At 39.9% G+C, this 6524-nt stretch overlaps 1 non-coding gene across 1 annotated transcript; it reads left to right on the top strand.

The window, feature by feature from the left end:
- The first annotated feature begins 5584 nt into the window (after positions 1 to 5584).
- TRNAH-GUG lies at positions 5585 to 5656 on the top strand. Its single transcript has one exon. It is a non-coding gene; the product is annotated as a tRNA-His (tRNA).
- The last annotated feature ends 868 nt before the right edge of the window (positions 5657 to 6524 follow it).

The following is a 6524-nucleotide window of genomic DNA, read 5'->3' as shown; positions in this document are numbered from 1 at the left end:
AGAGTTCACATAACTGTTTATGAACTGTTTATGGACCATCTTGTATTAGTCTCTTATTAATTATGTTGTGACATGATTTTACACTGAAAATCATGATCTACAGAAAGCAGCTGAAAGACAAAAGGAATCTGTGTGAGTTCCCTTAGAAATTGGTAGATTATTTTTTTCCTGCAACAGCAATGAGCACAGGTTGATAGCTGAAAATAAATGCTCAGCTGTAGCAGCAATATTTGCAAAGTTGCTCCAGCCACAGGTGCTATGAGCTGACAATATTGGGCAAACATGGCTGTCAGGAGGCTACATCATAAATATTCATCAGAACACCAAGGCAAGACTCGCCGGCAGAGACACAGTGCTTCTGATCCACGCACTTCTGATGTTTGCTAAGAATAGCAATATATTGCTAGAAGGATTATACTATGCTGCTGATGACTATTCATGTATTAGAGAAATTAGGCATTATGATGAAGATTTCAGGAAACCAACAATGAGTTTTGAAATCAAGAAGCACAGGATTTGAGATGCACATAACGGAAAGACAGGGGATTCATGGCTGCTGGTAGATGCTAAAGAAGACAATGATGTCTACACTGAGGTGAAGATAACAAGATGCTTGGCTGCAGAATTGCAATTGAAAGGTCATTTCATGCCTTGTTACATAATTCTGTTATGGAAATCTTTGTATCGGAACAAGTGAGAGAGCCTTGTTATTTCCTAGAAGAAAACCGTAAACTTTCTTAGAAATGTTCCAGATGTCATGTGTACCTTGTTTTATGAAAGCTGAGCTTCTGAGAGTCTAACACATTTTGAAATAATTTTTCATTTTATAAAAAATCCCTTACTTAAAAAATTGTTTTTGAAATCCTTTTCCTATTTTGAAAGATGCTTAAATACCATCCATGATCAGATTTGATTTGGTTATGTAATCAGGATGATCTGATGATTGTTGCATTAGTGCAGCTGGTCTGAATATTTTTGAAAGTCCTCCACATAAGAGACGTGTGAATATTTCCTTTGTGGTTTTGCCTCACGGTTACCCTTTCCACAGAACAAGCTGTAAATCAAGTTAAATGTGGCTCCTGTAAAATTTTCCCCACTATTGCCATAGTTATCATAGAATCACAGAATGGCCTGGGTTGGAAGGGACCTTAAATATCATCAGGGGGTTCCAAACCCCCCTGCCACGGGCAGGGACACCTTCCACTGGGCCAGGTAGCTTCAAGCACTGTCCGACCTGGCCTTGAACATTTCCAGAATGGCACATCCACAACTTCTCTGGACAACCTGTTCCAATGTCTCACAGCAAATAATTTTTTCCCAATATCTAATCTAAACCCAGTGTCTTTCAGTTTGAAGCCATTCCCCCTTGTCCTGCCACTGCACAGTTTTGTAAAAAGTCCCTCTCTACCTTTCTTGAAGGCTCCTTCAGGTACCAGAAGGCCACAATTTGGTCACCCTGAAGCCTTCTCTTCCTAGCTGAACAGTCTCAATCCTCTTAGCCTTTCCTCATAGGAGAGGTTCTCTGATGGAAGAGTTTCTCCATCACAACTTTTAAAAAAATTATACTGGAAAAAAATGCTAACACACTTCTAAACCAAATATGTTTACTGTCTAATAGTACATTGTTTACATACCCTAAGCATTCTACAGTCTAAATTGAATTCTCATATAATCTGTCCACTCATAACAACCCAGACAACAAAAAAAATAAATAAAATAAGGGTCTCGATTTCTGTGTTTTGCCTAGTTGCAAAGGTAATACTGCGTTGTAAGTTTTTAGTCTAACCACAAGAAAGAACTTTTCAGACTAATTTAGTGATACCATGTCATCAGGATGATTGCAATGAAACTTAGTTTGTCAGAGTTTACTTTGGAATGGACACTCCTTAAGGAGGTTCACTTGTTTTTCTCAGAAAAGTGCAAAGGGCTTAGCAGCTGAGTTAGCTCTTCTGTGTCCTTGGCATAGCCCAGGAAGAAGCCTCTTCCTCTGAGTCCATTTTGTGGGAAGTTATTCAAGATTACAATAACCTATAGCATGTATTCATGTGTTCCTTTATTTTGATATAATTACATGGGAACAGAAGTTCAATCCAGTGAAAATTTGAATTGTTATACACAAGGAAAGAAAGGTAGTACCATGAGGGGAATATGGGTGTCAGGATGAAGTGATTTTATTGGTAGAGATAGCAGAATGTGAACATGTAGTGCTAACATGTCCTAAAATATGGAAAACTGTACAGATGACTTCTTAGATGTCTTGGGGCAGAGGTCTGTTCTACCGCTGTGAGTTAGGCTGCTTATACACTTGAGTGGTCTTGCTACCTCCAAATAGCCACACATTGAACACAAAAAAAGATGATGTCACTTTTGTTCAAATCTACTTACCTCTGGGTTTTGTCTTATTGTAGAACCCTCTTTTCCTTGACATTGACATTGTCTGCTCTAATATAAGGCAACCTTACTATCTATGAGCACAGCTAAGTTTCTTCTGCATGTGCTACCAGGTTAGGGCCAAACACTACTTCTAGGATTGTTTTTAAATGGAAACACTGGAAACATGGTGTGCCAAGATTATTTCAAGGACACCTGCTGGCATTCAGTGCCATTAGGACAAGATTCTAAATTTTCAAATTAATCAAGGTCTTACCTAAATTTCAGCAACCACAGTCAATTAAAGAAACTAACATACTACGAAACCAAAGAATCTCCAGAGGCTCATGTTTTGTATTCAGACATGCTGACACAGTGTTATGTGACAGGTTTTTCCCTTGATGCCAACAGCAACTAGTCACGCTTAACAGTTACAAATGCAAAAGATCAAATGCAAAAAAAGGCATAAGCTTTGATTCTTACTTACTAATGTAGCAAACATGCTTAAAATGTTTAAAATGTTGTAAAAATTGCTCTTTTTCTTGAATGACACACAGTATCTTCCAATTAGTATTGCTTTGCTATGGGTTTTCTGACAATAGGGTTTGTTTTCAATGAAAGAGATGTATGGAGGATAGAAGCAACAGAGACAGATTATTGGGCTGCAAGTAAACCTTAATTATGAAGTGGATAGGCATTTTATCACCATGAGACCACACACAAGCATTACAGATGTAAAAGTCTTTCATTTAACACAAAGTCTTACAAAGCAATGCAAATAAAGCTGTACATACACATTTGGGTGCAGAAATGTGGCCTTGTGTAATGCTAAAATAATTTAGACATTTGGATCAAATTCGGAACTGCAAATACTGGGACAAGATAAAATCCTATAAATGGAATTAATTTGCAGCATGATTGTGGATATTCCTATTATTATTCTAGCACATACAACCAGCCACATTGAGTGAAGTTATTTTTAAAAAAAAAAGGTGTGTAGTCTGAATACAGTGGTAAACTGACATATTTTTATTTATTTGCAGCTAGTAGATAGCCAACGCCCTTTTTTCAGAATCACATGGAATTTGGCTGAAACAATGTAATCTATATTTATTCACCTTGGCAAAAAGAGAAGCTAGAAAATTCCAGGCAATCTTGCTAATCTATACATTTAAACATACGTACCTATGACTTGGCACCTGTAACACCCAGAAAAAATACAGGACACGTGCTGGGCAAGATCCATGTTACAAAGCCTTTGTCAATTCTGAAAACATAGGAGAAGACACTTAAAGATTTCCTAAGTGTTTTTGTACCAAATAAGAGACTCAACCTCTAGCTATTGCTTACTTCTCTGGCTCACACAGATGTTGTGGATTTTGACAGGCAAGGTTGTCACGCTTTCAAGTATTTAGTTGTCAATCTTTTTTCAAGTATCCCATTTCTTGGCACTCATGAATTCCCTTTGCTCAACTGCCTGTGCTGTTAAGCACAAGTGTACATTACAGAAATGTTAAGAAAAAAATGTTTACAAGCACTGCCATTTTATTTTTTGTTAAGAGGTTTGGGTTGCTCTTGTTTTTTTTCCTTTCCTGAGAAACAGAATCACTGAGGCTGACTCGTCCCTCTGGAAATCTCTAGTACCACAGTGGCTTGAGCAGTGTTAGCCACAGCTGGTTGCACAGGACCATATCCAGTCAGATTTGGATATCTCAAAGTTGGAGACTCCACAACCTCTCTGGGCAACCTGATCTGGTGTTCAACTACTCTCACAGTAAATAAGTTTTTCTTATATTTAAAAGGAATTTCCTTTATTTCACCTGGTGCCAATCACCTTCTGTCCTATCAATGCATACAGAAAGGAAGCTGGCTTCAACTTCTTTACTCTCCCATAAGGTACTTATGCATAGTGATAAAATCCCCCCTAAGCCTGCTCTTCTTGAGCGTAAAAAGTCCTAGCTCCACTCTCCAAGCTGCATGTCCTTCATTATCTTTATGGTTCTTCAGTGTACACACTCCAGTATGTCCATGTCTCTCTTGTACTGGGGAGCCCAGCACTGGGCACACCATCCACATGTGTCTCACCAGTGCTGAGGACAGAGGAGGGATCACCTCCCTTGACCTGCTGTACTGTTCTGCCTGATACAGCCACGGAGGCTCTTGTCCTTCCTTGCCTCAAGGGCACATTGCTGGCTCATGATTATCTTGGTGTCCATCAAGACTCCCAGGCCATTTTCTGCCAAGCTGCTTTCCTGTTGGCGAGCCCCCAGCATGTGCTGGTACATGGGGCTGTTCGTCCCTGGACACAGGGTTTGACACTTGTTGAGCTTCATGGAGTTCCTGTCAACCCATTTCTTCAGCTTGGGAGGTCCCTCAGGATGGCAGCACAACCATCTGGTGTATCCCCCAATTCCTTCCACTTTTTTAATTAACAAAATTGTAAAGATACTTGCTATTATCAATCTTTGCTTATTATTGCTGTCAGACACAGAATTAAAAAGTGAGACTAAATAGTGGATATAAGATCTTTAATAAGACAATTATTAGAATAACTCTACTAAGAACACTTGTGTTTTGAAACATTAACTCTCAAGCCTCAACAGAAATCCTTCTTTAATGACTCACTGCTGTCAACATTTGTTATTTTACTGGAATTGATATTTGTCTGCCGTGTCCCTTCAAAACCTGTCACAATGTGCCAGCTTGCTGTGACATTCCAGTGCCTGATACTATGTGCTATGGCAACCTTGGTTGAAATCTGGCTTAGAGCAGGAGTGGAACGTGTGTTTTTATGCTTCCCTTTTAACAGCTTTTAAATTAGTTATGTAACTTTGAAAGTCCTTTCACCAGATTTCCCCCCATCACTTTTTGAAAACAGAAAGAAGACTCAGAGACCAAAATTATTGTATATTTGAAGACAGATGTTGGCCAAACAGAAGGCAACAAAAGATTTCCTCACCAGCTTGCAATTGTCAAAAGGAGAAGGAATACTTTTCTGCCACCACAGCATTTGTGCCTGTCTTCAGCATGTACTCTGTCAGCAGCACTGTTTTTGGCCGAGGGATGCCCGAGGGTGCCTCAAGAGTAGTGGTCACTCCGGGGAGGATGCCCACACGCGGGATATTATAGCCGGCCCACACTAGGTGGCAATGCCTGCACGGCTCTGCTAGAGGGGACAGAAAACACAGTGCCTTGGACATACCCACTGTAGCTCGCCGTGATCGTATAGTGGTTAGTACTCTGCGTTGTGGCTGCAGCAATCTCGGTTCAAATCCGAGTCACGGCACGAGGGAAAGGAAGTTGTTTTAGTCCTCGCATTTGGAGGCTTGGTGCTGGAGACACCCACACAGCCCTCACTCAGAAGTAATTGCTGAACAGACCTCAGTGTTCCAAAACAGAGAAGAGAAAGCAGTAGCTGCACAAAAAACAAAAACAAATAAAAAAAAAAAAAACCAAACAAACAACAAAAAAAAGGAGGTCATCTAGCTCATTGCTACATGATAAGGTGGTTGATACTCTTTGCATAAACAGGTTTTTATCTCCTTTTGTGTGATTTCAAGAAAATCACACAGATGTTGCTGTGCTCAAGTTGTCTGGGACAACATTTTCACTGACTTCACTATTAGTATTTTAACATACATCCTTTCCTTCTCCCAGCAAACATTCATTTATTTCTATGATCTCTCCTCAGAGATGACTCACCACAAAGGACAATTCCAGAAGAATTTTTCCCAAAAAAAGCAGCAAAGGAGGCATTAAATTACATGCTATTAATTTCTTTATTGTGAGGCTTCCTACCATCTTTATTCCAAGAATTATACACTTAGCAATAGCAGCAAATGGAAGACATCGTGTCTAGGTCTAAAATTTGATTAAGAGAAGCAAGACGCTGCTGGAAATGCAATGCCCTTTTGGGTGGAAGAGGATGATGTGACAGAGAGAATTCTACCACAGGACAGGGGGGAAATGGTCTAATATGTCTCTCTGTTTATCTAAGCACTATTCAGTCCTCCTGGCTATACTGCCTGGTGGGTGTTTCTGTCTGTTGGGACAGGGAGCGGTAGGGACCAGTAGTTTTTGAGTATGGGGATGGTGAGGTAGGGAAGTTAGTTGAAAGGCACAAGGGAAGAAGTTTTCAAGACACACTTCCAAGT

The sequence above is a fragment of the Lepidothrix coronata genome, unplaced genomic scaffold (assembly GCF_001604755.1).
Source record: "Lepidothrix coronata isolate B3197 unplaced genomic scaffold, Lepidothrix_coronata-1.0 Scaffold104, whole genome shotgun sequence".
In the NCBI taxonomy this organism is placed as follows: Eukaryota; Metazoa; Chordata; class Aves; order Passeriformes; family Pipridae; genus Lepidothrix; species Lepidothrix coronata.
The sequence above is the reverse complement of the archived record's forward strand: the minus strand, read 5'-3'. Positions and strand labels throughout refer to the sequence as shown.